The sequence below is a fragment of the Channa argus genome, chromosome 1 (genome assembly GCF_033026475.1).
Source record: "Channa argus isolate prfri chromosome 1, Channa argus male v1.0, whole genome shotgun sequence".
Classification (NCBI taxonomy): domain Eukaryota; kingdom Metazoa; phylum Chordata; class Actinopteri; order Anabantiformes; family Channidae; genus Channa; species Channa argus.
The window spans coordinates 28217946-28229697 of record NC_090197.1 but is presented as its reverse complement, the minus strand read 5'-3'; positions in this window follow the sequence as shown (position 1 = coordinate 28229697).

Genomic DNA, 11752 nt, shown 5'->3' with positions numbered 1-11752 from the left:
AGGGGAGGATGTATGGGTGAAAATATTTTTGTTTGATTATGTGAACAAGACAAATATATGTTATGGTTAATTAAATTCCTTGGTGAAATGAACACATTTAACATGTGATGTAAAATATCTTCTAACATCAGCTCGCTGACTGCTTACTTTAAACGGTCACTAGAGAGCTACACATGCAAATAGTCTCATTTGTCTGCTTTGTCTTGTCAGCACGAAAGAAAGATCACTGAGCATCAGGCTGAGACACAAAAGTCCCTTAATTCAGATCCCAGCTCATGCACCAGATATGCTCTTGTGCAAGATAAGCTACCTGCACCTGACCACTGCTCCTTCCAGGGTGCAGGGTTAAATGCAGAGGTCACATTTCATTGCAAAATGTATGTGTAAACATATATGTGGTCACAAACAATAAAAGCTGGTTCTTTAATAAAACCTATGGCTGGATCATCAATAATAATTAAACAGTATCAATCATTACTGTTTAACTATAATTTTGCACATCTGTTTTACTTTTGCATGATCTACAGAAGTGCATAATGAACATGTTAACAATAGGGGTGCGCGGTTTATTGGAAACAAACCAAATCAAGTACAGAGACTTTTTATTTATCACTGAGACAAACTTGAAATGTTCCCCCATTACTGAGCTGTGCAATGAGAAGTTCAGGTAGAGCAGAAAACATGCTGCTGTGGTGTGAACAGAACTGAATCACAGCCAGTCGCCCAGCTGGCTAAAATAGCTCTTTCTTTAGCTGTTCTAAATAGCTTTTTAGAACACGTTTAATGTTTTCTGGTCTTCTGTTCTTAAGTGGTTCAGATTTAATCTTAAAAGGTGATTTTAATATTCACATTGATGACAGCTCAGACAATTTAGGTTTTAGGTTTTTATATTGCTGAATCTTTTAAATGCATTCTTCCTCTTTATGGGCTCAAGTTAATACATAAACAATGTTTATTTAATTCATGGGGGACAATGGTTGCTTTTGTAACCTGTGTAATACCTCACCAATAAACCTCTACAAGATATTTAAGTGTTTGGGTCACTAGGTTTTGAAACAAGGGCAACTGACATACAGTCAATGTAGTTTAAACAAAAGGATCAATAATTTATTACAAAGAGGATTAACATAGATTTCCCAACAATAGCAGCCTGTTATTTTCTTTTGCTTTGAAGTTACCAGTCCAATAGCCCAGTTTGAGTCCTTCTTTGGAAGAAAGGTTGGACCTATAGACTCTTGTGTCTTTGTGTGTGTAAGTGCACGTCTGTGTGTCTATTTGTATGTGTGTGTCTGTGTTTATTGTTAACACCTACTGTTTAAATGAGATCTCAAGTTTAGCTGACCCAGATTGTTCTTGTCATTTCAGGTGTGATGTAGAAGAGGAACAATCCATCCTCCCACGCTCCGAAGGTAGAAGCCTGGCTTGTTGACACTCGACTCTCTTAGACTCCAGGAAAAAATAAAACAATAAAACATAGAAGGAAAAAAGCTCCTGATTAATTGTTCAGTAATTTAGTTACTTTGACGACTTAGTAAATATGTATCTGTTGTTCTCGTCCCTTTATTTTATTGAAAGTTTAATTCAATGCAAAGCAATGATCAGGTCTGACCCTGCCTTTGTGTACTTGTACCTGTGCTTGTATAAAACGAGCGTTATTATATACATTGATCAGGCTAAACATTATGACCAACCCATTTCAGCTGCTCTATTTTTACAATGAATAATTTCTCAGTTTTTTTTGCAGATTGTGGTAGAGTGTAACCAAAAACTGACTTTGTCTCATGTTGATGCAAACTTCACTTGCACTCTGTAGTGTGTAATTGTATACTCTGCATTTAGATTAGAAAGTTGAATTACTAAATTATTAAATGTAGTTTGAGATCTATACAGTTTCCCACCACATATACATGAACAGCTGTACAACATAAATGCATAACAGTGAGTAAATGTACCATTTAAATTCATTCCTAGATTATTTTACTATGTAACATACAACAATTAGCACAAGGGCAAAGTACAAGACTTACTAATAAAATTCTACACCATAATTATACACTGTGGTTTACAACAAGCTTGTAGTCACAAAATGAACATAATATACTCAAATAAATCATTACGATAACACATTTAATGCACCACAAACAAAACATTCACCTTCACCATGTGTTTTCCTACTTTTTGCACAATATATATTGAAATCCTTCTATTGAAAGATGTATTAACTTAAGTTAGTAAAATTAAGTCCTTGTGGTTATACCAAGACTAAATCTGTATCAAACGCCTTTTTAAAACATTTTTATTTTAACATATTTATTTCTATAAACAAAGTCGGGATTTGTACCTTTGGCTCACTGAATCCAACCCAGACTAATGAAGGTACCAGTGGTGAAAAGTTAAGTACTTTTTCACATATATGTACTTTCTTTAGCGGATATAATTACGGCTACTTTACCCTTTACTCCACAAAATCTAAGAGCAAATATCTAAACATTTTACTCCACTTACATAGATAGAGAGATGAAGAGATAGAGAAACACATTTACCACAAGCTGTGACTTTGCAGATGTAAAAAGTCATCTGACTTCAACTCTGATAGAGGAAACACATTTAGTCTTCTGGCTTTCACCGGTAAGATTAACGCTACTTTACTGATCTAAATGTTATGGTTTTTTGTATTTCCTAAAGACTCATAATGTACTGAAAGAAAGGAAAATGTGAATTCACATAAATCTATAAGCTGTTATAAGTGAACAGTTTAGATCTTTGAATGTCAGTCTGTTAGTTTCTCTTCTCTAAATACAGGAGAAACATTATGGACAAATAACTTGAGATAATAGCCAAAAGAGATTTAAACCAACCTAGTGAAGTTCCTTTAATACCAATTTCATGTTCCAGTCTTTGTAATAAAATGTTGTGATCAATGGTGTCAAATGCAGCACTAACAGAACAAGTATAGAGACGAGCACATTATCTGATGCCATGAGAAGATCGTTGGTGATTCTTACAAGTGCTGTTTCTGTACTACGATGATCTGTAAATGCAAATACTTTTTTAAAGATTTTAGAAAAAAAGACAGGGTTTTTTAAGTAGTGGTTTTATTACAGCTACATTATAGGCCTGTGGTTCGTAGCCTGTTTCTAAAGATAGATTGGTGTCTAATCCAAACGTATTTATTAAGGGTAAAATGTCCTTGAGCAATCTAGTTGGAATAGGGTCTAGCAGACAGGTTGTTAGTTTAGATGAGGTTTATAATTGAAGTTAGCTCAGAGAGATCTATGGGTAAAATGCAGTGTAAGAGGAATTGGGACCTTGTTAAAAATTCTAGCACTGTTGTACATGAAGCTCTATCTGTAATATTTTGGGGGAGGATCTGGTGAATTCTTTCTCTAATAGCTACAATTTTATTCATAAACAAAGTTGTGAAGTCATTGCTGCCCAGAGTTAAGGGAAAACTACGCTCAACAGAACTATGGCTTTGGCAACCGGGGGTTGTTCGTTTTTTCGTGTTTTTCCATGCTAAATGTAAATCTCCTAAAATTATTGGAACACCACTTCCTTTTTAGCTTTCATGTTGCCTGCTTTTAATTGTGAGTTTGTGAACTATATGTCAGGATATTGTTGCACTTCCTGTCCCTGGACTTTTATTTTGTGGCCCCTTCTCCTTACTTCCTGTCCCTGGTTCTGTTTACCCAGCTTTACCCTCGTTGTCCCTCATTGTTTGCACCTGTTCCCCCCTTTATTTAAGTTCAGTCTTCCCTTCACTCCCCTGCCAGATCCTTGTCATTGTTAATGTGGTTACGGCCATTGTGGTTCCTGTCTTCAGTGTCGTCGTTGTCGTCGTCGTCGTTGTCGTTGTCGTTGTTGTTGTTGTTGTTGTTGTTGTTGTTATTGTTATCGCTGTCATTGTCATCCTTATTAATCTCACCAACCCCGCATCTGTATGTATGTTTCATGGACTCTTGCTTTAGGGACTCTTGTCGCTTGGCCTTTTCCCTGCCTGTTGCTCCCGGGTTTTAGGTGTGTGTGTGTGTGTGTGTGTGTGTGTGTGTGTGTGTGTGTGTGTGTGTGTGTGTGTGTGTGTGTGTGTGTGTGTGTGTGTGTGTGTGTGTGTGTGTGTGTGTGTGTGTGTGTGTGTGTGTGTGTGTGTGTGTGTGTGTGTGTGTGTGTGTGTGTGTGTGTGTGAGTGTGTGTGTTTCCTGTTGGTACCCTTAGCCTGTCCTCATGGGTCTTGTTAGTTAAACTTGTAGGTTTCTTTTGATTTAAAAATTGCCCGGTGTTTTGTTACCCTTCCCCCTGTTTGGTAGTAGAGTTCGGAGTTTTTTAGTTTAGAGTGCTCATTAGCCTTCCCCTTGTGTTTACTCGCTTTAGTTGTCTATGTTAACCCGTGCCTTACTTCTTTAGTAGTTTCGTGTGTCCATTTAGGTTTTATTTCTGTATCTGTTCTCCCTATAGCCCGGGTTTTTTGTTACCTCCTTTTTAGGAGCGATTTTGGTTGTATTATATATCTGTCAAATAAAAAATAAAATCGTTCTTCCCTTACACTTTCTCCTCTCTTGGGTCCATCCTTATCAAAACCGTGACACTATACCATGGAGATCGTCTCTTCTGGGTTACTGCCTTCTTTTTCAGAGGGGAAACAGTATTGAGTATTGTGTGTAGTGAGGCTGTACAGGAGTAAAGTTAAGGTGGCTACTATCCATTGTATTGAGACTTGGCATAGTAAATGGTGAAAGAATCATTTCTTTAAAGGATGACTTCACCAATTTTCAACTTGCTCTCTAGGGCTTTAGTTTAGGGGGAAATTGTACATTAATGCTTTTAAACTTACCTCTGACTTCACTATATTAAAATATTTCTCTGCTTCTTGATGACATCCCCCAGAGAAAATTTTCATTATTAGTAATTCAGATGATGATTTTATCTGGGGGAGCTCTTAAGAAGAAGGTTGAGCATGATTACAAACTTCATAGTTTGAGCAGCAACATAATATAATCTGAAGTGAAGATTCCTCCAAGTGATGTCATCTGGAGGAATTATTCAGATAGAAGTAGAAACATTTCGATCTAGAGAAGTCAATAGAAGGTTTAATATCACCCATTAATGGTACCTAAACTAGAACCAAAAGAAGAGTTCAAAACCAGTGAAGGTGTCCTTTAAATGTGTTCACAGCATTTTTAGATGAACACCTACCTATCTGTACTAAGCACAAAATCTTATACAAATCCTGAAAATTCAATCAAAAACTCTGAATACTGGACTGGAGGATGGTACATGATAACAAATAGAAGTGGTGTTTGACTTTTCCAGTTTGGTTGTGAAAGACTAAGAGTAAGGCTTTCAAATGATTTATAACTATGTTTAGGTCTAGGGTTTATTGGTAAGCTAGAGTGGAAGATTGCTGCTACTCCTCCACCTCGGCCTGTGCTTCTAGAACATTGACAATAAATATGACTTGGGGGAATTGACTAATTTAGACTGACATATTCTTTCTGGTGCAACAAAGTTTCATTTAGACAGAATAAATCAAATAGATGATCACTTATTAAGTCATTTACTAACAGGGATTTAGAAGAGAGGTCTGATAATTAATAATGCAAATTTATTAGTTTTGTTGTTTTGTTCTGTAAGATGATTTTGTAAAGTTTTATCTTATCGCGATAAGAGAGCTGCTTTATGCTCTGCTGTCTTTCATCAGTTTGAGCCTGTCACCTTGTCTCAGGTTAAGGAGATTGTTGGTCATTTGAAGCCCTCGGGTTCACCTTGTGATGCTCTTCCTTCCCGAGGTTTTAAAGAGGGTTTTCATACTTTTTTTCATACCACCTGTTTTCATCATTATAAATTGCAGTCTAACGTCTGGGGTGGTCCCCAAAAATTTTAAACATGCCTCTTATCAAGAAACCTGGGCTAGATCCACATGTTCCTGTTAATTTGCAGATTGCCTTTTTTATTAAGGATTTTAGAGAAAATTGTTTATAGTCTGATAATAGCACTTGTAACTGAGCACAACTTACCTGAGCCCCCAATCTAGTTTTAGAATGAAACACATTACTGAGTCTGTTCTTTTGCATGTGCTTAATGATGTTTTTCTAGCCTCGGTTTCTGGTGACTATGTTGTCCTTTTTATTACTTGATTTAACTGCTGCATTTGACACAGTTGACCATGATATTTTAATCTCCCGCTTAGAACACTAGGTCGGTATAAAGGTCTTAGCTCTAAATTGGTTCAGGTCCTACTTAAAAGAGAGAACTTTTTGTGTAGAATTGGGACTTCCAGTCCTCCTCTGCTCCTCTCCCCTATCATCTTCTTTGTGTTTGCGGTGCCTGGGCTCCATCCTTAGAAGACATGACATTTTGTTTCACTACTATGCTGATGAATGTCAGCATATGCTGATGAATGTCAGCATAGCAGTACGTTCCACCACGGTTGCTTAGATCAGCTGACCGGCTGCTACTTTTTGTACCAAAAACCAAAAGTAAGTACCAATCCTGTGACACGTCTCTGCCTCCAGTGTTTCCTCCGGTGGTCCTTGATGAGCACCCAGTCACCTGGTTTGAGATCATGCAGTGTGGTGTCTGCGGGGGTGGACAGGGCTGCTTTCACCGTGGGACGAAGGACTGAGAGAGAGGCAGAAAGTTTTGCACAGTAATCCAGCATCATGTCTTCATGACGCCCAGTCATCAAACTTTGTTTGATGGGATTAAGCATTATACTAGGAGGTTTTTCAAATGGACTTAACCCATGTGTTGTTCTTACTCTCATACGCATATAGAACAGTACCAATGGTAATGCTTCAACCCATGTCAAACCTGTTTCTTCACAGCATTTTGTTAGTTTTGTCTTGAGGATGCCATTTTGTCGCTCTATTGCACCTGCACTCTGAGTGTGGTTAAGAGCAATATTTGAATTCAAACCCAAAATAATTTGACAAATCCTTCAACACTTTGTTGGCAAACCCAGGACCATTGTCACTACTGATCTTTTTTGGAATACCCCAGCGAACAATGATGTCTTTTATTAGGGCTTTTACCACTGTGGATGCATCCTGTTTGGAAGAAGGGAAAACCTCTACCCACTTGCTAAACATGCAAACCATGGTCAAGCAATATCTTTTGTTTTGGCATGGTGACAATTCAATGAAGTCAATCATCCAATGTTTAAAAGGCCCATCAGGTGGGGGGTGACCTTGCAATGGCATTTTAATGGCACCAGAGGGATTGTTTGCGGCACAGATTGTACATTTTCTACAGTATTCAGCTGCATATGTTGAAAAACCCCTGGTGTACCAGTGAGTGTTGACATATGCACACATCCCCCCCTTGCAAGCATGATCTTTACCATGAGCTAATTTTCCATACAAATGGAAATAAGCCTTAGGTAAGCAAGGTTTATCATCTGGGCCAAGCCATACCCCATTTTGTAGTGTTGCACCTGATTTTCTCCATAGAGTTTTTTTCAGATATGCTTGCCAATGACTGCATGGTTGACAGGTCAGCCTGTGGGTTGAGTTCCTGTGGAAGAGAAAGCAGAGTTAGGTGAAACATTTGTCCCGTCCTGGCTGCTGCTTTTGCTGCGGCATCTGCTGCTGAATTTCCTGTAGAAATTGGATCTGTTTTGTTAGAGTGAGCATCACATTTTATTACTGATATTTGTTTAGGCAACACGATTGCATTTAAGAGTGCTGCAACCAGAGTGTAGTGTGCAATGGGTGTTCCGGCTGATGTCATAAAACCCCTTTGTCTCCAGTAGTGTACCACTGGAAATGACATTATGTTTGGTGACAACAGCAAATACAACTAGGTTTCTACCCGTTTTGACATCTCGGGAAGCAGACTCATCAACAAATAACCCTAAGTCAGCATTCAAGATTGGTGTCTGTGAGATCAGGTCTGGAAGTACATATAGTTTCCAGCACCTCTTTGCAGTTATGAGGATCTCCATCCTCCACTGTAGGTAGAAGAGTAGCAGGATTCAACACATTACATCTTTTCACAGCAATGTTTGGCATTTCCAGCAATACAGTGTGGTATGACAAATATTGACAAATGTGCACTTTTCTGTGTGTGTAATATGTGTGTAACAGCGTGCAGAACCATAAGTATCAAATCAGAATAGCCAACCAAATCACGTGACGCCAAAACAGCTTTTTCTGCTGCAGCAACTGCTTTCAGACAGAGTGGGAGACCTGCTGCTACTGGATCCAGCTTTGATGAAAAATAAGCAACAGGCTGCAGTTTACCCCCGTGAGGTTGGCATAACTCAGAAGTCATGTAACTGTCTTTTTGATCAACAAACTGAGTAAAAGGCATGTTAAGATTTGGCAGACCCAGAGTGGGAGCTACAGTGAGTGCTGCCTTAAGATCACTAAATGCTTCTTTTCCTTCAATAGTCCACTTAATTTATCACGTACTGAAAGTTGTTTACCATGCACCATAGCAGACAGGGAAGCTTCGCGCAAAGAGTAATTTGGGATCCACTGTCTGCAGAATGATGTCATGCCAAGGAAACTAATCTGTTTTTTGTTTTTTTTGTTTTTGTAACGGGCTTAGGAATATTTTGAATTTTAAGAATTCGTTTTGGTGACAGTGTTTTGCCCTCTGGGGTGATCACATGGCCGAGACATGTCACTTTTGCTGCACAAATTGCATTTTTGTAAAACGTATTTTATGGCCATTATCTGCAAGATGTTTTAAAAAGTGCACTGTTTCAATTTTGCATGCGTCTTCAGTTTGGCTACAAATCAGCAGATCATCTATATATTGTAAGAACGCTGAGCCGGCCAGCATATTAAGATCTTTTTTAAACAGGGAATATGGGAGTGCGCACTGGGGAATTGTTACATGGAATTATTACACCTGCTTTTAGCAGAGAATTGAACACAGGCCTTATGCCATCGATGGCTTCCTGCTTTAAAGGATATTGCTTCTGACATGGCTTGTACTCTGATTTTGGATGTACTGTCAGAGGTTCCACATCTCTCATAAGACCTACATCATATTTATGGGCTGCCCAGAGAGATTTTGGAATTTGCTCGAGCTCTGGTGGTAAACTAGTTTCTGTGATGGTAAAGGCTGCAGCCTGCGCGGTGTCATGGCCATCAATGAGCTCAACTGTTCTAAAAGCTTGCACAATTGATTTAAATTGTGTACGATGTACATCACCCTTCCTAGTGTATTCCGTCCTAGGACCTGATGCTGTTGGTTGGAAATCCTCGAGGAGCAGCCGGCTCTGCAACTATGGGCCCAGTTCTTGCCAACTCCAGTCAGAAGGTTTAGCCAATGGGATATGTGGAGTGTCCCCCTTAAATAGTACTACCTGTTTAGAGGAGAGTGAGAAAGAGGCAACCGCAGCCATCCTTGTCCAAGACACATTTCTCAAACAAGCCTGAGATTAGAGTTGTTAAACAAGTGTCTGACCTTGTGAAAATCACATCGCAGCTCTCGTTTCAACAGGCGCTCCAGGTCCGGAAAAGTTGGTTTGTAGTCCTGCACCATGTTCTGGAAGTCCTCTCCCCACTTGTTAGCATTTCTTTTTGGGTGAGTGACTTTCTCAATTGCTTCTTTAATGTCCAATTCTGTCCAGGAGCGGAAAACAAGTTGGGGGCCATGAACTCCTCCCACCTCAATCATAGGAAAAGTCAGGACATGCATGCCATCTCCTATCTGTTCTTCAAGATTGGGGGGAAAGTTATGTCATTTTGATCTGGTGTGCATGGAGTGTCCTTTCACACTTCCAGGGCTGGGCTCCAGGAGTGATGACTCAGAGGTGTTGCCCCTTTGTGCTCCTTCTGTGGCTGCTGCATTTTCTGATGGGGGAGGGCTGGCTTGGATTTCCCCCTGCTGTGCTGCTTGACTCTGGTATGGTGGGGGAGGCAGAGTCCAGATCTGGGTCCACCTTGTGAAACTCAGACAATACAGGATACAGAGGTTCAGTGTCAATCAATCTTTTGTATTCCATAAACTATATGTTCTAGTTCTATTTGTTTGAGCCTTTCATGTACATTTGTATTCTGTCTTCTAAACATTCTACTCTCCCTCACGTGACATTCATCCTTCCACATGCTAAATACCTTCCAATCAGGTTGTAACACCTTGTGCTTTTTCTTTTTTTTTTTTGTTTGGACAAGGACTTGTGATTCTCTGTGCTCTCCCTTTCTTTCCTTTCCAGTTTATCTTTTAACTGGGCTAACTGTCTGCTACTCAGACTACCCTCTTTAGGAAAACCCCAATTCCCACCATTCAGTCAATTGATTACAATTACCCTTATACTTTTTACATTTCTTTACATAATGGTGACAAATCAGTTGGCAGACTGTGCCCCTGACTGTGGCGCTCATTTCTCTTTTAGTACCCAGTACTAAACCCATTCCTCTAGTTGCCGTTCCCTAGCGCTACCTTTCCTCATGCGACTCAGAGTTTACTGCGCTGCATACAACAGTAGTCAATAGCACAACGGTTCAACTAAGACAACGTCTTGTCAACTACCCAACCAGTAGTGAGTTTTATAGAGCTCTCTTACCAAGTTCTGGTCTGCTCGCGTTTTTCTCCGTTGCAGTTTCACCGCCGTATTACGGTCCGTATCGCTCCTGGATTAGATCGGCGGGTGGGCTTCTCAACCATAGGGAGGAATCAGCTGTTACTTGTGTACACTGCTACTGTTCATCCATCAGAGTCCAGACCATGCGTCCAATCCCACTTCTGACATCAATTCGGTCGTGGCAAAAACTGTAAGGCAAGTTAGGAGGCAAAAAGGCAACTTACAAGTGAATGTTAACGGTGAATTTAATCAGCAAAATAGAGAAACATGCAGAGCACAACAGAGCTACACTCTAGAGCGGGCCAATCTGATTGACCAAGATGTGTAGGTTGTTCAGCCTTTTATCCATACAGCTCAACAGCGGGGTTCACACAAAGAACAAAGGGATGAGTCAATGCAAATAAACCTTCATACAATGTGGTCAGGAGTCTTAATTAACAAGTTCATGTTAATTTGTCCTTTTGTCTTCATTGTCTTTTAAGTCCTTGAGATTAATGATTTGTGCTGGTTCCCGTGGGCTCCCTTCTGGGAAGCAAATGTTCAGGTGTAGGTAGTTTTATAGTTGATATCAACCTAACACACTTCTTTGTGTGGCCAGAGACATGATGTCTTGCTGGGGAGCAAAAGGTGATGAGGCACTGGTGTAAGCAGGTTTGATAGTGGGTCTGCAAGAAGTGTGAAAACACTGAAACAGTGTTACCTAGATTTTGAAATTTCCCTCACACTCTTTATCAGAGTGATTTAGAACAACGTCTGCATTATTGTTGATGCTTCACCAATCAGCCAGTCATTTGTTTGAGTCATTGTTTAAGAGTCATTGTTTGTGGTGTAGAAATGAAACAAGTTTAGAAAAATCTAAACTTGTTTGATTTCTACACCACAAACAATGGCTCTTAAACACCTGTATTAACTTTGCCTGGTCTTTCAGAGGCTGGATTTCCCACAAATTGCATTGCAAACATAATTTAAACTTGTCTCATGCTTTTCCTAAATTTGGATAGGCAGAGGTGAGAGGTGCACCTTGCATTCCAAAACACGACATGCCGATGAGTCTGTTTGATAAATGCACCAAATGTCTTAATGACAGAATGGGTCATATCTATAAAACTTAAAGGCGTAAATTCTTCTCATGGCAGAGATCAACCAGCGTCAGAGCTGATTTTCTATATGCACCAATGAAAATGTGATTTTTAAAAAATGCACAAATGGTTGTAACTG